General features: G+C 43.2%; 1 pseudogene; it reads right to left on the reverse strand.

Moving 5' to 3' along the window:
- Window positions 1-4652: 4652 nt before the first annotated feature.
- LOC120104329 (flavonoid 3'-monooxygenase CYP75B137-like) lies at window positions 4653-6561 on the reverse strand (annotated as a pseudogene).
- Window positions 6562-22364: the final 15803 nt, after the last annotated feature.

Genomic DNA, 22364 nt, shown 5'->3' on the forward strand with positions numbered 1-22364 from the left:
AAAAGGACAATTGACTCATAATACGCTCCTCTCATGTCATAAATCCTATGAAACATTGATCAAATTATTGATCTATAGTTTCCTCACATGAATATCAATGTCCTATAATAGTTTGATAATGATCAGAGAACAAAAAGATCAAAAAAAATTAATATCTTTTTGGAGGCCTGAACTGGGGCCGACCCGAGGCTGAAGCGGGGTCGACCCCCCCTTGAGTCGACCCAAGCAAAAGCTGGGGTCGACCCGACAGCAGGACCCCTATTTTAAAAGGGGATATGAGAGCTCATTTAGGGCAATTCCACTGTTGCAAAAACCCTAAAAACCCTATTTTCTCCTCTCTACTCCCCTCCATTCACTTCCAAACAGTGGTAGATCTCTCTCCCAAGCCGTTAGATCAAGTTGTAAGGAAGGGTTAGGCCAAAATGAGACCCAAACAAGCCATGGCCAAGAGATCTAGCAAAGTGACACGCCGATCTACAGTGGAAGAGCAAAGCTAGTAGACCATCCACAGTACCTCCACGAGCCGAGCCACGAGTAGAGCCTCCCCAACCACCTTCCCCCTCTGTTTTGCTTGCTAGATATGCGGGAAGACCGGTTACTACGGTAGGCGCCTAAACTTCAACTTTTTGGATCAAGAAGGGTTTAGGCTAAGTGGATGGATTAAGCATCAAGGATGGGAGTACCTCTGCTCCCTAGATCTACCGACCTACTCGGGCTCGATCCATGAGTTTTATGCTACCCTACGGGTTGGTAGTGGAGGGCTCGTGCCCGAGATTCGAGGAGTTGAGATTCATGTCACTAAGGACAGTCTAGGACAGTTGCTCCATCTTCCTTGTGAGGGTGCCATACCGGATAGACTAGAGGATAAGATCCGAGCTTTACAGTTGATCTTGGAGAGAGATGAGATCGACTATTCTGATGATTTGGTTGTCAGTGTCTTCTCAGCTGAGCTCAGACTGCTTCATAACTTCATCGGTCGGATACTGTTTCCGAAGAGTAGAAGATTCAACCATATATCCGAGAGGAATTTGGCCATTATGGAGTATGTTATTCAGGGCATTTTCCTGAATCTCCCAACTATGATGATCAGACAGATGCATGAGGCCGTGACTAGGGCGAGGGCCTCTCTACCCTATGGTATGATACTCACTCTGATCTTCAGACAGACTTTAGTTGGTGAGATCTCCAGAGACCTACGGCACACCGACATCTACACTGCACGAACACTTATTCGTATGGGCTACGACAAGCTGAATGGCCACTGGGTGCGCACAGGTGCAGGGGCACAGGCACCAGAGCGTGATGTACCGGAGCCCGGAGATTCCATTCCTGAGCCCGAGATCCCTGCAGAGCATTCGACGTCGCATGCAGAGGCAGGACCATCATCCTCTACACCTACTGGATACACTGAGGAGTACTGGAGTAGGATGACAGAGATTGTAGCAACTCAGGTGATGGGCCTTTCCGACAAGATGATGAGTCGGTTGGATAGTATTACGGATGAGGTCAGAGGAGTATCTGCCCAGGTGATGAGTCTCACAGACCGGTTGACCACCTTAGAGAGAGATTATCATGGTCACCTTAGAGCTCGAGCAGCTGAGTTAGAGGTCTCGGCACAGAGCTAGCCAGTCCATAGGGCTCACAGACCATCACAATCACATCAGACCAGACCTCCACTCACCACTTACACCAGGAGATCTAGAGCTAGATCACAGTCTTTAGATGCTACTAGGCCTACAGATAGCACTACAGGAGCTCACTTAGACTAGTGCCTAGAGTCATTCTAGATCTCTATGTGTTTTTGTCTTTTGTTGATTGTATCTTTTACAGCATTTTGAATGTATGGAACATTGTAATTTTGATATCTATGAAATACAATGTCTTCCTTTGATTTATAATCTTTGTCATTGGCATGCAATTCTCCTTGATATTACATATTTTTTTTGATGATGACAAAAAGGGGGAGAAATATATAAGAAAAAGGGGAGAAAGATATAAGAAAAAAGGGAAAAACATATAAGAGAAAAATATAAGAAGAGAAATCAATATTTAAAGGGGAGAACATTGAATACATGCAAATCTGAATTTTCATTAATATATAAGCTTATGGAACATAACTAAAGAAAGTTTCGTAGCCTCGATACATAACTTGAAACTCTCAATTTGGCACAAATTCTTGAAAATTTTAACTCAATGAGACATACGAGAAAAGGGGAGTAAAGTTAAAACAGACTTGACATCAATCTGATGATGATAGGAGGAGCTATTGGTTCCTTGATACATACTCCAAAAAGAAGACTATTTTGAAAATCCTGAATCAAAAGCACCTTATGATGTTAAATTAAACTTTTCTTATGCGTGGCAAATCAAGAATATGTAATATTTTGTAATCATCAAAAAGGGGGAGATTGAGAATCATAATGTTATTTTGAAGTTTACAAAACCAAGAAGGTCATAAGGAAGTACCAATGCAATTAACAAAGTTAATCAAGTAAGAGAGAAGTGATATACTTTCGATACATCAAACAAACTTGATACACTCATGGTACACTCATCTACAATGCTTAATAAGATCCTCAAGAACCCATTCAAAGATAATTATACTAAAAGAACTTGAGAGAAAATCTAATTTTTAGTTTGATCAAACTAAGAGTGAAGTTTCTCTTGATAAGGGGCATTTCTGTAATTCTATTAATTAAAGAAATGAAACTTGAATGTGCCATACTTCATCAATTTCATTGGAATATCTTTTTATTACTTCATTGTGCTAAACTAATCTTCAAGCGCAGAAAAATAGGGTTAGAGTCGACCCCAAGTAGTTTGGAGTCGACCTTGATACATTTTGCACGTCTTTGCATGATGTGGCACAACCTTGGAACACTTGGCATAGAATTGGAGTCGACCCCAGAAGTAATGGAGTCGACCCTGGCACTCCTTGGCACACTCTGGCACAAGATGACACAACTTGGTACTGACCTTGGGTCGACCCCAAGAAACCTTGAGCTGACCCCAGGTTGAGTCGACCCCAAGATATGATGAGCCAACCCCTGTGAAAAGAGTCAGAAAAGCAACTCTATAGAAACCCTGAGAGGGTCGACCCCAGATGACCTTGAGTCGACCCCACTGAATCTTGAGTCGACCCCAGGAAGACATGAGTCGACCCCAGCCTGAAGAATCAGAAAATCGGCTCTCTAGAATTCCTGAGAGGATCGACCCCAGAAAAGCTCGAGTCGACCCCACTGAAGCTCGAGTCGACCCCAAGAGAAGCTGAGTCGACCCCAGCCCAGAATGACGGAAAGATAACTCTCTGAAAATTCTAAGAGGGTCGACCATAGAAAAGTTTGAGTCGACCCCACTGCAGCCGGAGCCGACCCCAGGAATACATGAGTCGACCCCAGTCTGAGGAACAGAAACTTGAGTCGACCCCAGATTTGCTTGGGTCGACCCCAACACGACTGACAGCATAACGGCTAGTTATGCAGAAGTGCATTTTGAATCTCCAACGGCTAGAAACGGCTAGTTTCTCCATTCCAACAGCTAGAAAGTTACTATTAGAGGTTGGAAAAGTATTTAAGGGGTACAATTCATCAGTGGAAAGCATCTTTTGCAATTAAGAAGAGCATTCAAGTAAAAAACCCTAGCCTCAAAGTGTTTGATTAATTTTGCTTCATTCCAACAACAAAAGATAAGGTGGTTGAGCACATTCAAAGAGAAATCAAGTGCTCCACCAACCCTTGAAGAGTGAAGCAATCTCAGCGAAGAAAAGAAAAGCGCCTTCAAAGAGATAACATTTTTTCTTTTCTTCTCCTTTGTGCATATTTGATTTATATGCTCATTTAGGAGCTTTGTTTCTTGTATTCTTAATCCTGTTGTAAGGTTTGTTGGTGAGCTTGTAAAACCAACGGAATAGATTTTTGGTGACCCCGAAAAACCAACATAGGTTTTTGGTGAACCCGAAACACAAATTGTAAAGATTTTTGGATTGTGAGCCCGAAAAACAATCCAACTGTAATCTGAGGGATTATAGTGAATTCCCAAGGAGACGCTTGAGGAGTGGACGTAGGTGCTGTGGGGTGCACCGAACCACTATACTTTTTGTGTGTTTGTATTGCCTTGTTTGTGTTTTCAGTTTCACATATACATTTGACACTAACTAAATTACACACACACATCCATTAAGAAGAGTTAAGATCGAAAGAATTTAGAAAACCCAATTCACCCCCTCCCTCTTGGGTTGTCACATTGGGCAACAATGCAGCTAACCGTTACCTTGCAATTAATGCACATCGTGCCAAATCAGGTAACAGATCGTTATGCTACTGTATATAAAAGGGTGGCTCGGGGTTCTTAGGTAAGCTCATTCGGGAGCTCTACTCTACAAAAAAATTTTCTTCCATACTATTGCCCTACCATTTAGACTTAGACATTGGAGGGTCCCTCATCGAAAACTTTTCAGCAAGTGGACTTTTTGCAGATAATCCTCGAAGGCGACCAGATCTACCTCACCTTGGTCACCTCATTTAGTTCGGTTCTTACCGACCTCAGAGCAAGTTGAGTAGCACTCCGACCTCGGTTCAGAATTTAGCGGTAATAGATATGATAGGATATGTGCAAAAAAAAGAGAAAATAGCTCAATATAATTTTTTCTGGTACGCACATTAGAGATTTTTTATTCAACTACTCCACATGACTAATAATTATCCTATGAAAGAAAACCATAGCCCAATTCTATTTATTAAATATCATTGAAAAAATCATAATTAAAATATTAATTTTAAAAGAGAGAGAGAAAGAGAAAGATAGGGAGAGAGAGAGGAATGAGAGATTTCTTTACCATGAGGAGGGCCTTGACATGAGTCATGGGGAAAGGCGTCTTGCTATCACCGCCTTCCTTCTCCATCCTCAGCATATACTCCAAGAAATCCTTTGTCCCTCCCTCCCCGACCTTCCTCCTCCGGTTTATTATCGGCTCGAAGATCCGGTCGAACCGCTCCAGCAGCACCCCCATCTGCCTCTCCGCCCCCTGCAAATCGAACCGGGCCAGAACCAAAAAAAAATCCGACACGTTAGGTCTGCCCAGCTGTAACAACCCAAGACCTCACCCAAAATGGCTAGCCGGAAGGTATTATTTGGTTTTCTTGATCGTGTATAAGTACCCAAGATCTACCCAGCGAATAACCGATGTGGGACTAAACACACGCCCGCACGGATCCTCACATACTTCCCCAGTTCAAGCCTAACGTCCTCGTCAGGCTAAGGGTTCAAATCTATTCAAATCTAATCACAAACACCACAATTGGCCCGTGGTCAGCCCCAATGAATTCGTGCTGCAGTGTCTCCTATTCCACATAGATTATGGGCCGGGTCCGCTCTGATACCATTTGTAATATCCCAGGATCGCACCCAAAATGGCTAGTCGGAAGGTATTATTTGGGTTTCTTGATCCTTTATAAGTACCCAAGATCTACCCAGCGAATTACCGATGTGGAACTAAACACACGCCTGCACGGGTCCTCACATATGATTAGATTTGAACTCTTAACCTGACGAGGATGTCAGGGCTTGAACGAGGAGAGTATGTGAGCACCCGTGCGGGCGTCTGTTTAGTCCCACATCGGTTATTCGCTGGGTAGATCTTGGGTAATTATACAGGATCAAGGAATCCAAATAATACCTTCCGGCTAGCCATTTTGGGTGAGGTCCTAGGTTGTTACAGTACAGCGGAAGCGGGTGGGCCCATAACCCACAGGTCCCAGGATCGAAACCTGGCTCTGATACCATTTGTAATAACCCAAGACCTCACCCAAAATGGCTAGCCAAAAGGTATTATTTGGGTTCCTGGATCCTGTATAAGTACCCAAGATCTACCCAGCGAATAACCGATGTGGGATTAAACACACGTCCGCATGGATCCTCACACCAGCAGCTCCGTTATCTCCGCCACCAGCCTCCGGAGCTCCTTCCCCACCCAACTCCTCTCCTCCCCTTCCACCGTCCCTCCCCACAGCATGTTGGTGATCACGTTCATCACCGTCAGAAACATCTGAGCTCCGACGTCGATCGGAGTCCCAGCGTGGGAGTGCAGGTGATGGATGGTCGACCGGACCTCCTGTCTCTAGAGGCCGTAGACGGCATCGAGGCTGGCGGGGCCGAGCATCTCGCGGACGCAGACGCGGCGGAGCATGCGCCAGGTGGGGCCGTTGGGGTTCCATATGATGTCGGCGCCGCCGTAGGCTATGACGCGGGCGGCGGAGGGGACGTCGCGGTTGGCAAAGATGGGGTCGTGGTCCTCGAGCACCTCGTGGGCGAGGGCCTGGGAGGAGACCACGATGCCCAGCTTGGTGCCCAGCCGGATGCTGAAGAGTGGGCCGTGGGTGGCGGCGAGGCGGGCGAAGTAGGTGTGGAGCTCCGGGTCGAGAAAGGGGAGGCTGCCTACGAGGGGGAGCCCGGGTGGGCCTGGAGGGGGTTTGGAGGAGGAGCGGTGCCACCGCCGGAGGACGGCGACATAGAGGAGCACCGCCAGGAGGGCGGCGGCCAGGGAGGTGGAGAAGTCCATCATCAGTTTGGACGGTGCGTTGCAGTACTTTGGAACCCTTCTAATGTATGATAAACAAATGATCAGAATTCCTGTAATTTTCTTTGTCGTTTATAGGATTGGAGGATGTGATCGCAGAGACATGATGTGTTTGTTCGTGGTTGGGCTGCGGGATACTTGGCTGATCTTATGGCCGACCGGCATTCTCCTTGTCCGGACTTATCCTTTGATTATTTATTTATTTTTTTATTTTGTTGTTTACGGTGAAAAGTATAACAAAAAGTTACATATGACTGATCTAAGTTGGATAACCTTCTATAAGTTAGACTAGCACATGATACGAGACATTTGAATGGTAAAGTTGTAATATCTATCGAAAAGAATCATTTGGTAGTTACAATACATATGTTGGGGCTAATTTTATTTTAAGTTTTGCTAGTTAATTGAAAATAAAAAACAATAATCAAGTAGTTAGGTTAGAGTGCATTCAAGTGCATTGGGTCCAAATGATAAAGAGAAGATATATTTTGACCAGAAAAACCCATGCTCGAAATAATAAATTTTATCGAGTACGGGCTTTTTCCAGTAAAGAAGAATCAAATGATTCAAGTGGAGTTTTTTGTAAGGTATCAATAAGGTAGACCCACGCTGCGAGTTGTTTCATGCCATAAATAAATACGGATACTCAAAAAATCTGTTGGACAAGCGGATTTACATCTCTTACAACCTACACATTCCTCGGTTCTTGGTGCAGAAGCAATTTGCTTAGCTTTACATCCGTCCCAAGGTACCATTTCAGCAAAAAAAAAATTAAGGGTAGACCTTTCAAGTTGACACAGTTGATCATAATCTATAGTGTATAAATGTTTAGAAATAAAAAATTAATTCATTTTTTAGATTTTTAAGTCCATGTAATTGATGAAAATGAACAATTTAATCATATGATGCTATGTTGTCATTTGTTTCACAGAGAAGCAATGAGAAGGGTCGAATAGCCAAAGCAGCGAATACCCACTAGGAATGGTGGAGCGAGGGGGATGCCGAAGCCAAAGATGAAAGATTTCATCGGAGCATCACCTGGGAGCTAGCTTGAACACTCGAGCACTCGGACCAAGGAGCAAGCGCAGCGAGGGGTGGAGGCTGAAGGTTGGGGACACCCTTATATAGAGGTGCAGGCATCCCCAATCAAAGTGTCGATTTGCCTACCGCAACAGATCGCACCATGTGCCAGCTCGACGTATGGCACGGGCGATCCGCCGGATCGCTGCTTTGATGATGCCTCAAGGGAAACACTACAATGATGATGTTGGGACAATCCAGATGCGGCAACGCTTTGAGAAGATAGATCGGTACATTTATTGCCCACGATGAAAGTCTCATCCTCGATCAAAGTGGCGGGCTGATTTTCATCCGAACCGGAAGGCAGTTCGGCCTTAGAAGTGGAAAACATATGTTGGAAAAAATATTGGACACCTCAACCTGGGGCCAGACCTACCTTCTCGACCCCAGATATAAGTCGAGGAGACGGCCTCGGCCCCAGCCAAGCAACCGACCAACCAAAGTAAGCGACTTCAGCCCCGACCAAAGAGTCGATCAGCTGAGGAGCCATCAGCTGAGGAGAACAATCCACACTGTGGAGTGATTGATTAAAACCCCTATTTGATTTTGATGAGCTCAAAGCGTTTGAGTATATCTTATGTTTACTAATGAATTCAATTAAGTGTTTCAGTGAAAATCGTGTCTAAGTGTTTCTAGAATTGGTTCAAAATATTTTGGATAAGGTATGAAGTCAGTTTGAACCAAAGTCTGAGACTTGAGTCGACTCCAGGATATTACGAGTCGACTCCAAGCGTATCAGAATCACTGGCACGGGCTCGAGTCGACTCCAGACCAGTACGAGTCGACTCTGACTGAGAACAGACAGACGAACAGAAAGCATCAACTCAAAACCTATCAGCGAGTCGACTCCTGAAGTGCGCGAGTCGACTCCGATGCTTACCGAGTCGACTCTGGAGTAATATGAGTCGACTCCAAGAAGCTACAGACAGAAAAGTCAGAGAGCATTTTTTCGACCCTGAGATTCGAGTCGACTCCTGTGGAACGCGAGTCGACTCCGATGGTTGGCAGGTCGACTCCAAAGAAAGTGAGAGTCGACTCTCAGTGGAACACAAGGCAAAAGTCAGAGAACCGTTTTCGGACTCTGAGATTCGAGTCGACTCCCGCAATACGTGAGTCGACTCCAAGACAGCGCGACCCAAAAAGACAGAAGATCAATTTGTTGTCTCTGAGAGCCGAGTCGACTTCCAGACAGCTCGAGTCGACTCCAAGGCAGCGGTACACCAAAAAGGCAGAAGACTAAGTTTCGGAAACTGAGAGCCGAGTCGACTCCGGGGAAGTTCGAGTCGACTCCAAGACTGGACGAGCCAAAAGACAGAAGATCGGGAGTTCGGGCTCTGAGCGCCGAGTCGACTCCCAGGACTGTCGAGTCGACTCGAGCGGACCAAATTGAAAAGTTGATCTACGGATTTCATGGGAGGAGCCGACTCCGAAAATGCCAAGTCAGCTCCAGAAGTTGGCGAGTCGACTCCGGGTCAAGACGAGTCGACTCCCAGTCGAAGAAGCTACTTTAATTCAAATCCGGAACAGTTGCCGAGTCGACTCCAGAAAAGCATGAGTCGACTCCCGCTACAGCCGAGTCGACTCCTGATCGCGCGAGTCGACTCCGACCCCAACGGACACATTGTCAGGTTGTGCAGAATGTGCAGAACGGGCAGAAATAGGTGTCTAACGGCTAGTTTCCGTGGGGGATGGCTTAAATAGCCACAGAGGACTGTAGCAAGGCAGAGAACTACCATTCCATTCAAAGAGATCAAGCATTTATTCTCTGCAAACTTGCTTTCAACGAAAAAGAAGGAAGAGCGCCATTAACTCAATCCAACAACCTCTTCCCAGCGTTGAAAGAAGTCTCCTCCTGCATTCAAGTCGATCAGACGTTCCAGAGGAGACTCAAAGTTCAAGAAGCCTTATTCTACTCCAACGCAAAAGTGTTTGAGGGCTCTTAACTTCTCTCTAGTTTATATTGTAGCAAATCTACTTTTTAAGAAGCTCAGTTTTTCTGTTTGTTTCTTATTCTTTCCATATTGTCTTTGCTTGATTCAATCGGGGGATTGAATCAAGGGTGTAGAGGTTGGTTGGTGAGCCGAGTGTAAAACCAACGTATAAGGGTTCGATTGTGATCCCGGAAAAACAATCGGGGTTGGTTCTAGTCGGTGAGCCTGGAAAAACCGACCGAGTTCGTTGTGAGCTCGTAAAACAACAAGTTTGGTTGTGAGCTTAGAAAACAACCGGCTGTAATCCAAGGGGTTATAGTGAATTCCCAAGTGAGACTTGGGGAGTGGACGTAGGAGCAAGGGTTAGCTCCGAACCACTATAAACATCGTGTTTGTGATTGCTTGTCTCTCTTTCTCTCATTCTCATTTCACTCACAGCACATAGCAACTAATTAATCACCTTGCGAAAGTATTAATTAGTCATCTACAAAAGTTTTAATTGTAAAATTATTTAAAACCCAATTCACCCCCCCTCTTGGGTTGTCTATCTGGGCAACAAGTGGTATCAGAGCCTAAACTCTTCTACCCTAAGAGTAAAAGATCGAAATGACAACCCCATTTGGATCTTCCCACATTGAGGGTCAGTCCACCCAAAGACCCCCATTCTTTAGTGGATCCGATTACTCATATTGGATGGCTAGGATGAGAATATTCATCCAAGCCCAAGACTATGAGATGTGGACCATTGTATCAAATGGACCATACATCCCATCCATCTATGTAGAGGGGGTCACTGTACCCAAACTAGAAAAGGATTGGGATGAACATGACATGAGAAAGGCACAACTCAATTCTAAAGCAATGAATGTGCTTTACTGTGCATTAGATAGGAATGAATTCAATAGAGTCTCTACTTGCAATTCTGCAAAAGAGATTTGGGACAGACTTGAAGTGATCCATGAGGGCACGAATCAAGTCAAAGAATCCAAAATAAATATATTAGTTCATAAGTATGAACTATTTAAGATGGATTCTAATGAGACAATCACTAGCATGTTCACTAGGTTTACTGACATTGTCAATGGCCTAAAAAGCCTTGGCAAAAACTATACTAACAGTGATCTTGTCAGGAAAATTCTTCGCTGTCTACCAAGGTCATGGGAAGCCAAGGTGACGGCAATCCAAGAAGCTAAGGACTTGAACAAACTTCCACTTGAAGAGCTCCTTGGATCCCTAATGACTCACGAGCTAACAATGAAGCAGCACAGCGAAGAAGAGTCCTCCCATAAGAAAAAAGTAATAGCTCTTAAGTCTACATCATCTAACAAGGACTTATCTTGCAGTAGCAGCAGTGAAGAAGAGGATCATGAGGGAGATGATGATGAGGCTCTTCTTGTGCGCAAATTCAGAAAATTCATCAACCACAAGAAGTCCTATCATCAAAGGAGAGGCCCCTCAAATTCCTATCGTAAGGATAAAGGTAAGAAAAGGGAAAATGAGGGGATTGGTTGCTATGAGTGCAAAAAGCCGGGACACATCAGAGCTGAGTGTCCCTTACTAAAGAAGAGCAGCAAGTACAAGAAGAAGAAAGCCCTTGTCACCACCTTATCGGACTCCGACGCATCATCTTCATCATCGGATGAAGAATAAGAAGAAAAGGCCAATTTCTGCTTCATGGCCAATGAAAATGAGGTAACGTCCGAAACTCATCTAGATTTTACATTTGATGAATTGTATGATGCATTTAATGAATTAATGATAGAATATAAGGCTATAAACCTTAAGAACAAAGAGCTAAAGCTAGCTAATCAATCTTACTTACATAAATACGATAAATTAGTTAAGGATAAGGACTCTATCACCAAAGAAAATTTAGAACTTAAGACAAGCAATCAACTCTTAACTCAAAAGACTAATACCTTGAGTAAAGATATTGAAAAACTAACTAAGAAAATTTCAGAACTTAAAAACAATAAACAAATCTTAAACGAGAATGTCATAAAAGATTTAAACATTCTAAAAACCGAAAAACAAACTCTAACTAAAGAACTTGAAAAGTACAAACCTTTGGTTGAAAAATTTACATATAGTTTAGAAAAACTGAATATAATACTTAATAGTCAACGAGCCGTATTTAATAGAGCGGGTTTAGGATATAAATCTAAAAATAAGCAAAAACTTCTTAGTAACTTCTTTGTTAAAGCTGGAGAAAGCAAAACTAAGAAAGTAACCTGCTTTTATTGTGGAACTGTAGGACATAAAGCAAACATATGTGACTATAAGAAAGGAAAAACTAAAAGAAAAATTAAAAGGGTATGGGTTCCAAAAGGAACCAATATGACTAACCATGAAGGACCCAAGAAAACTTGGGTACCTAAGATTATATGATCTGCTTGTGTAGGAGTGTCTTGCAGCCAAGGTCAACAAAAATTGCTGGTATTTGGACAGTGGCTGCTCAGGACACATGACGGGTGACAAGGATCAATTCTTCACCCTTGAAGCTAAGAAGGGAGGTGTTGTGACTTTTGGAGACAACAACCAAGGTCACATCATTGGTATAGGTAAAGTACAAATTACCCCTTCTACTGTTATTGATAATGTTTGATATGTTGATGGTCTTAAGCATAATTTATTAAGCATTAGTCAATTATGTGATAGAGGCTATGATGTTATGTTTAAACCATCACTATGCATCGTAACAAACCCAAATGACAATAGTTTAGTTTTTAAAGGAATAAGACGTGGGAATGTGTATGTTGTAGACCTTGAGGATCTTGCCAAACACAACCCATGCTTAGTTGTTAATGAAACTAAGGACAATGATGCTAGTTAGTTATGGCACCGTAAGTTAGGTCATGCAAGCATGGACACAATATCCAAACTAGTTAAAAGAGATTCTGTGATAGGTTTGCCAAAATTAAAGTTTGAAAAGAATAAAATTTGTAAAGCATGTCAATTTGGCAAACAATCAAGGAACTCCTTTAAATCTATAAATTGTGTCTCAACTTCTAGACCTCTAGAACTACTACACATGGACCTATTCGGACCAACTAGAACCACAAGCCTAGGTGGAAATAAATATGGTCTAGTTATTGTAGATGATTATTCTAGATACACTTGGGTCATGTTCTTAACTCATAAGGATCAAGCTTTTTCAGTTTTCAAGAAATTTCATAAAGAAGTAACCAATGCTAGGGATACTTCAGTAATAGCTATTAGAAGTGACCATGGTACCGAATTTGAAAATTATTTATTTGAAGAATTTTGTAGTAAAAAGGGGATAACACACAACTTTTCTGCACCTAGGACACCACAACAAAATGGAGTTGTGGAGAGGAAAAATAGAACTCTAGAGGAAATGGCTAGAACTATGTTATGTGAAAGTAACCTCCCTAAGTACTTATGGGGAGAAGCCATTAATACTTCCTGTCATATACTAAATAGAGTTTTATTGAGACCTATTATAAAGAAAACACCTTATGAACTTTGGAAAAACAGAAAACCAAAGATAAACTATTTTCATGTCTTTGGATGTAGGTGTTTTGTTCATAATAATGGGAAAGATAATCTAGGAAAATTTGACTCAAAATCTGATTAGGCTATATTCTTGGGGTACTCTACAACTAGCAAAGACTATAGAGTCTTTAATAAAAGAACCTTAGTTATAGAAGAATCTATACATGTTGTATTTGATGATTCTAGTGACATCTCTTCTAGCAAGAGAGTTAATTTTGATGATGATGCTGAAATTCTTGAAGAAAAGATAGATGAGATGACATTACAAGATGATAATCAAAAATTAATTGAAGGTGCATCATCAAGCCAAGAGGCTATTGTGGATCATGGGCTAACTAAAGCTTGGAGGTATGCTCACGGGCATCCTAAGGAATTAATTCTAGATGATCCATCTCAACCTATTAGGACTAGAGCATCCCTTAGGAACTTAAACAATCATCTAGCTTTCGTTTCACATTTTGAGCCCAAATACATAGAAGAAGCTGAAAAAGATGTAAATTGGATAAATGCAATGCAAGAAGAATTAAACCAATTTACTAGAAACAAAGTATGAAATCTAGTTGAAAGACCTACTGAATATTCAATTATAGGTACCAAATGGATTTATAAAAATAAACTTGATGAAAATGGTATTGTAATAAGGAATAAGGCTAGACTAGTAGCAAAGGGTTATAATCAAGAAGAAGGTATAGATTTTGATGAAACCTTTGCTCCGGTAGCTAGACTTGAAGCAATTAGACTTTTACTAGCTTTTGCATGCTCTAAGGACTTTAAATTATTTCAAATGGATGTAAAAAGTGCATTTTTAAATGGGTATATTAATGAGGAGGTATATGTAGAACAACCTCCTGGTTTTGAAAATCATCAATACCCTAATCATGTTTATAAATTGAACAAAGCACTTTATGGTTTGAAACAAGCACCTAGAGCATGGTATGAGAGACTTAGCAAATTCCTATTAGAACATGAGTTCTCTAGGGGTAATGTAGATACAACACTGTTTCTGAAAAGGCAAAACAAAGATATGTTATTAGTACAGATTTATGTTGATGATATTATTTTCGGTGCTACTAACAATCGCCTCTGCGAAGAATTTGCTGATTTGATGCAGAGTGAATTTGAAATGAGCATGATGGGAGAGCTGAATTACTTCCTTGGACTTCAAATCAAACAATCTGAAGAAGGCATCTTCATCAGTCAAGCCAAATACATCAAGGAGATGCTCAAGAAGTTTGATATGGAGGGAAACAAATCAATCAGCACCCCCATGAGCTCATCATGCAAATTAGACCAAGATGAATCAGGTAAATCTGTAGATCAGAAGCTATATAGAGGTATGATAGGATCTTTGTTGTATTTAACTGCAAGTAAACCTGATATCATGTTTAGTGTTTGCATGTGTGCAAGATATCAGTCTAATCCTAAAGAATCTCATCTAATTGCAGTCAAAAGAATCTTTAAATACCTAATAGGAACCAAGAATATAGGTTTATGGTATTCTAAAGAATCTAGCCTAAAATTAATAGGATACACAGATTCAGACTTTGCTGGATGTAAACTTGATAGAAAAAGTACCAGCGGGTCTTGTCAATTTCTAGGAGAAAACCTAATCTCATGGTTTAGCAAGAAATAAAACTCGGTTGCTTTATCTACTGCTGAAGCTGAATATGTTGCATCCGAGAGTTGTTGTGCTCAAATCTTGTGGATCAAACAACAATTAGAAGATTATGGCATTAAACAAGACAAAATTTCCATTAATTGTGATAATACAAGTGCCATTAATCTAACTAAAAATCCAATTCAGCATTCAAGAACTAAACATATTGAGATAAGACATCACTTCATAAGAGATCATGTACTGAATGGTGATGTGACACTTCAATTTGTTTGTACTGATGATCAATTAGCTGACATTTTTACAAAACCCTTAAGTGAAGAGAGATTTAGTGTGCTTAGGAGGGGATTAGGAGTGATTGATCCATCCTAGTGGTAGTTTTCACTAGATTCATTGATTTTGATGATTAGATTGTGGTTAAAATAGAGTTTCTTTTCAATGATCATCAAATCAGATCTTAATTTAGTGATTTTTCCTCATTCGGCACGAACATAGCATGATTTTTAGGTGCGTGCCAAAGTTCGAGACGACTCGAGTAAGTTTCAGAGTCGGCTCATAAGGGAGAGTCGACTCGGACATTTACGGGAGTCGACTTGAGATCAATGGCCGCAGAGGGTGAGTCGACTCGCATACAGTCGGGAGTCGACTCAAGGTCAATAGGCGCATAAGGAGAGTCGACTCGCGCATACTTTGGAGTCGACTCGAGGTCGAGTCGACTCGCGACTCAGAGGAGTCGACTCGCAGTCGGGATCCGACTTTTTAACCCTAGCTCCATCGTTTTCAAAACATTTCTATTCACCGCCGCCACTGTTCACAAGCCCTAGAGCCGACTCCTAGGTCGTCTCCGGCCGTTCCCAAGCCTTTTTCCGTCCATTTTCCTCGTGTCTTTAGGTTCATTCCTCTTCCCTAGGTCAAAATGCCTCGTAAAGCCGTTGTCCGGAAGAGGCGCCAACCCGAGGCCGGTCCCGAGAGGCGATCCAAGGCTCGGCACGATCCCGCGAGGCCGCAACCTCCGACTCGTTCCCCGCCGAGGGCCGTTCCCTCGAGGCCGTGTGCCGGGAAGGCGGTCTCCACCGGGAGATACGTCGATTTCGACTATCTCTCCCGGGAGGGCTTCACTATAGGAGATAGACTTAGGGCCCAGGGTTTAGAGTATTTTTGTTCCCTAGACCTCCCCACATATCCTGGCCTGATTAGAGAGTTCTATGGTACTGTCCATAGGGGGGATGGGGGAATAGAGGGAACCGTAGCCGGTGTCCCACTGTTTATTTTCGAGGATTTCATAGCCCAAATCCTCCACCTTCCACAGTTAGGGGTGGCTCCCACACACCCCGAAGATAGGACTGAGGCCCTTACGGCCATTCTAGGGCATCCACCCCAGTCTCCTTTAGATGAGGTGTCCGCCAGCTCACTTTCAGTTGAGATGCGGCTCCTCTTGAGCATCATTTCTCGGTCTTTATTCCCAAAGACCGGACGGTTCGACTTTGTGTCTGAGAGGGACCTAGCCCTCATGTACTACTTTCTCCAGGATACCCCCATAAACTTTCCCAAGATGATATATAGATACCTATGTGAGCCACTAGATAGACCTAGGCTCACCCTCCCCTATGGCATGTTGTTCACCCTTATCTTTAGGGAGGCCGAGATCCCTATTCCTGAGGGGGAACCCTCTCGCGCATTGCGATGGATAGATCGCATGCGTCCGGGGACCCTACACAGGATGGGGTTTCGGAAGGTCGAGGGGACATGGGTTAGGAAGTCTTCTACCTCCACACGTACCACCAGACACTCTCCTAGTCCTGACCCAGACTCTGATTATCCCACTCAGCCTTTCACTCCAGTACCCTCCACCTCAGCCGGACCCTCCTCCTCAGCTCCACCACCCATGGAGGTCCGGATCGCTCCTGAGCAGCTCCTGGAGTTGCGGCAGGAGATTGTCAGAGACCTGCGGGATGATCTACTTCGGGAGCTCCGAGGTTCAGTGCCTGCTCCCACTCCTGCACCCACATTTTCTGAGTTGGTCCCTTCCTTGACTGCCGTGACTGACATGACGGCCCATGTACGGGAAGAGATCTACAATGTCCGGAGCTTGATCCAGGCTCAGTTCTCCAGCATGAGTGAGGTCACGGGTATCACTCGGAAGATGCGCGATGACATCCGGAAGGACATGAGCACCACTACTCAGGGGGCTGAGCGCTTATCGAATGTGCTCATCGACAAGCTGGACGCACTTCAGAAGTCGGTGACCGAGCTCGACACGATGCATAGCAGGGCCACCTCGGCCATCATCCGACAGCTAGAGCACGTCACCAATGCGGTCCAAGCACTCGCTGAGCGCATGCCTCGGGGAGCCACATCCTCTTCGAGGAAGCCCTAGATATCGTTTTGTATTTGGATATGTATTGTTTTCCTTTACTTATTGTATTCTCAAATGTATTTACATACAAATCAATACAATGAGTAGCCATATTTTCTGCAATTCTGTGCCATTTGATCTATGATTGATTGTGTGTTCTGATTACCTCCTTTTTGATACGATGACAAAAAGGGGGAGAAATATTTAATAGATATGTAAATGGAATCAACATAAAAGGAATCAAAATGAAAATTAAAACATAATTTGTTCTTAGTGGATTTGGTACCTCGAGGCTCATTATCTTTCTGTTGGGGCTCCTAATGGAGTAATCTCCAGAATCTATTCAAGGGATATTCGGAGATTAGCCGAATCCTACTCAAGAATAAATTGACAGATTTTCCCTCTAAAAACCAAAAATTTCAGTTCAAAAACTTCAATGCATTAAAAGGAAATTCAGAGAATCAAAACAAAGTAAAATGCGTATGTTGAGGGGGAGAATCTGAGTTTTTAAGAAAGCTAAATCATTAAATATATATAAGCCAAACAATTGATTGCATGATATGAAGGCTTATATAATTCCAAATGAAAGGGGGAGCTTTAACTCCAAAATTTATTGTTTCACACCTTTCAAGATTGGATAAATCAAATAACCAGATATTTGAATTCATTTATGGATTTTATTTCCTTGTTTATTAAGCAATTCACTTTACATATACTCAAAGTTTTGTCATCATCAAAAAGGGGGAGATTGTGGAGTGATTGATTAAAACCCCTATTTGATTTTGATGAGCTCAAAGCGTTTGAGTATATCTTATGTTTACTAATGAATTCAATTAAGTGTTTCAGTGAAAATCGTGTCTAAGTGTTTCTAGAATTGGTTCAAGATATTTTGGATAAGGTATGAAGTCAGTTTGAACCAAAGTCTGAGACTTGAGTCGACTCCAGGATATTACGAGTCGACTCCAAGCGTATCAGAATCACTGGCACGGGCTCGAGTCGACTCCAGACCAGTACGAGTCGACTCCGACTGAGAACAGACAGACGAACAGAAAGCATCAACTCAAAACATGTCAGCGAGTCGACTCCTGAAGTGCGCGAGTCGACTCCGATGCTTACCGAGTCGACTCCGGAGTAATATGAGTCGACTCCAAGAAGCTACAGACAGAAAAGTCAGAGAGCGTTTTTTCGACCCTGAGATTCGAGTCGACTCCTGTGGAATGCGAGTCGACTCCGATGGTTGGCAGGTCGACTCCAAAGAAAGTGAGAGTCGACTCTCAGTGGAACACAAGGCAAAAGTCAGAGAACCGTTTTCGAACTCTGAGATTCGAGTCGACTCCCGCAATACGTGAGTCGACTCCAAGACAGCGCGACCCAAAAAGACAGAAGATCAATTTGTTGTCTCTGAGAGCCGAGTCGACTCCCAGACAGCTCGAGTCGACTCCAAGGCAGCAGTACACCAAAAAGGCAGAAGACTAAGTTTCGGAAACTGAGAGCCGAGTCGACTCCGGGAAAGTTCGAGTCGACTCCAAGACTGGACGAGCCAAAAGATAGAAGATCGGGAGTTCGGGCTCTGAGCGCCGAGTCGACTCCCAGGACTGTCGAGTCGACTCGAGCGGACCAAATTGAAAAGTTGATCTACGGATTTCATGGGAGGAGCCGACTCCGAAAATGCCAAGTCAGCTCCAGAAGTTGGCGAGTCGACTCCGGGTCAAGACGAGTCGACTCCCAGTCGAAGAAGCTACTTTAATTCAAATCCGGAACAGTTGCCGAGTCGACTCCAGAAAAGCATGAGTCGACTCCCGCTACAGCGAGTCGACTCCTGATCGCGCGAGTCGACTCCGACCCCAACGGACACATTGTCAGGTTGTGCAGAGTGTGCAGAACGGGCAGAAATAGGTGTCTAACGGCTAGTTTCCGTGGGGGATGGCTTAAATAGCCACAGAGGACTGTAGCAAGGCAGAGAACTACCATTCCATTCAAAGAGATCAAGCATTTATTCTCTACAAACTTGCTTTCAACGAAAAAGAAGGAAGAGCGCCATTAACTCAATCCAACAACCTCTTCCCAGCATTGAAAGAAGTCTCCTCCTGCATTCAAGTCGATCAGACGTTCCAGAGGAGACTCAAAGTTCAAGAAGCCTTATTCTACTCCAACGCAAAAGTGTTTGAGGGCTCTTAACTTCTCTCTAGTTTATATTGTAGCAAATCTGCTTTTTAAGAAGCTCAGTTTTTCTGTTTGTTTCTTATTCTTTCCATATTGTCTTTGCTTGATTCAATCGGGGGATTGAATCAAGGGTGTAGAGGTTGGTTGGTGAGCCGAGTATAAAACCAACGTGTAAGGGTTCGATTGTGATTCCGGAAAAACAATCGGGGTTGGTTCTAGTCGGTGAGCCTGGGAAAACCGACCGAGTTCGTTGTGAGCTCGTAAAACAACAAGTTTGGTTGTGAGCTTGGAAAACAACCGGCTGTAATCTAAGGGGTTATAGTGAATTCCCAAGTGAGACTTGGGGAGTGGACGTAGGAGCAAGGGTTAGCTCCGAACCACTATAAACATCGTGTTTGTGATTGCTTGTCTCTCTTTCTCTCATTCTCATTTCACTCACAGCACATAGCAACTAATTAATCACCTTGCAAAAGTATTAATTAGTCATCTACAAAAGTTTTAATTGTAAAATTATTTAAAACCCAATTCACCCCCCCTCTTGGGTTGTCTATCTGGGCAACACCAACAACTGATAGCTCTGGTGACCCACAATAGCTGCAACACCTGGCCTGCACCTTGCCAGTGCTGCTAGCCACCATGCGGACTGACACCTACGCCTCGATCGTACTGACTGTTATCTGACCATCATTGCACATTGCGTCAGGCCAGGTAATGATAAAATAGACTCCCCTGTATAAAGGAAGCAACTTGGGAGGCCTCAAATATGCATGTGACATCACTAATAGAGCCCTCCCCTACTGAAATTATCTCTCTTCCACACTGTTGTCTCTCGATTCTGAATTAGGCATCGGAGGGTCCTCTGTCGGAAACTCTCCAGCAAACAAACTTTTTGCAGGCCACACACGGAGGAGATCCACCTTCGTACCTCAATCATTATGTTCAGCTCGCCTCCAGCCGACCTCCGAATCGTCCAAGCTACGTTCCAACCTCAACTCAGTTTCGGCGGCATCAATTCCCATCATTCAAATATAGAGAAATCATCTTATGGCCTTGCTTTGAACTTGTGCGAGCAATTTTCATGGTCGTGCATGCTAATAATTGTTGTTGTGCATTCATTCCTCCTAAGATAGATCTATTATGCATAGTTTTGTTTGCAATTAAATAGTTAATACAGTTCTGTTAAGTGACTTTGGTTTCCGCTAGATGTGATGGTTAAGACCAACACAAGAAAATATGGAGAAGAAAATGTTAGAATTAAATTTACTACTAGGAACCAAAAATTATTGGGCTTGCATCTTTATTGTTTGTCATCATGGTTAAAATCTAACTGGAATTAGGTAGATTTTAGCAGTTTCAGGGTTTATTTACCTTGTTGAATGGTTATTATTTAATGAGGATTGTTTATTTGGAATCTTTTGAAGGTAATCATTGTATTCTTCATATTATGACACCTCAAACATAGGGCATAGGTTTGAGAGCTTGTAAATGTCATTGTATTTTATAGTAGATTTTTGCTCAGATTAATCTTGTAGTTTTTTCCTCTTGGAGGGTTTTACAATAAATCTTGATGTTCTTGTGTTGCTATTTGACATGATCTTATTCTAGAATCATGTTTTGTATTGTTCCTGTTATTTCTGTGTATTCTTGGCTGTGAATATCTTCAACAGGTGGTTGTACACTACTCCATCGTTCGTAAGCTGTGAAACCTTGTTTCAGCCTTGCTTTTGAACTTATCTGAATAGTTTTCATAGTCTTCTACGCAGATAAATCCGTTGTGCAAAGCTTTATTTGCATGACATAGCTGGGAACTATATCTTCGATGTTTGCCACTGTAGTTAGAATTTAACCAGAATAAGAAAATTTTAGATGATTTAGGCTTCTCATCCTATCGGAAGGTTGCTCTATAGTAATGATCATGTATTAGCAAGCTTACATAGGTAACCTTTGTAGTCTTTCAATTCCATCTGATACCTTAAACAGGGCAAGTGTTTGAGAACCTATGATATTATGCTATTTTGCAATGGATTTCTGCTAGATTTATTCTATTATTTTTTGTTTCTCTGAGTGTTTTGCACATAAATCTTGATATTTTCATAATACCCAGTCCTTTTAAAGCCTGGAACCAAACTGGGCCAGGTTCATTTGACCGGCCCAGAAGTTTGCTTTGGCACAGTCTACTTTGGCCCAGAGAAAAGAAAAAAAAAAATGAATGACACGTGCTGCGCACGTGCCATTGGGAAGAAGAAGACTCCCGATGGAGTCTTCTTCCTCCTCAAGTTGATCGGACGGAATCTGAGTCAGATTCCGATCGAGGTCGAGCTCTATAAGAGCTCCTCCACATCCTCCCCATCCTCCTCCACCAGAAGCCGGACTCGAGTGGAGCTCTTCACTGGAGATTTTGGCATCTTTCCTCTCCGAGCACTGATCGTCGTTCACACCATCGCCGCCGCCATTCACCGTCGGGAACAACGTAAGGTCCCAGCAAGCCTTCTTTCCCTTTCCTTGCCTTTCTTCCCTCGAGTCGGAACCACAGCCGGTGGCTGAGAAATTGGCCGAAAATCAACCGAGAAAGAGATCCCCTGTTTGCCATGTTTCGGTCTTCTCCTTTTGTCGCAATTCTGCCATCGCCGGCTGCCGGTTTGGCCGGATTTTGCTGTCGTCGATGACCCCTGAACATGTGGCTATTGATTGGTAGAATTGGCCATGATCTATGTCGAGTTTGATCACCCCTTGCCATTTTTGATTTTTCTTCCTTTTCTTCCTTGTGTCAGCCGACCACCATTGCCGGTGAGGCAACGGCTGACGGACAACCTGTGGCCACCGTCGCCGAGGCTAGCCACCGTGGCTGCCACCCCCTCTGATCTGAAGTGGAAAGGAAGAGACGGCTCTCCCCTATTTTAGAGAAAAAGAAGAAGAGAGGAGTCTCTCTTCTTTCTCTCTCTTCTCTCCTCTTTCTCTCTCCTCTCTCTTGGTTTTCTCTCTACAAAGTTTCTCGTTCTTTATTTATGGTTGGGCATGTTGATTGATCGAGGTTGACCATGTCGTTGACAACCAAATCCAGACCCCTGATTGAACTGGACTGAGATTCTCTCTTCTCCATCTTTCTCTTTAGATTCTCACTCTACGAGA

This window comes from Phoenix dactylifera, chromosome 10, assembly GCF_051530095.1.
Source record: "Phoenix dactylifera cultivar Ajwa chromosome 10, Ajwa_hap1_PhDact_Kaust_v1.1, whole genome shotgun sequence".
NCBI classification, from domain to species: Eukaryota; Viridiplantae; Streptophyta; class Magnoliopsida; order Arecales; family Arecaceae; genus Phoenix; species Phoenix dactylifera.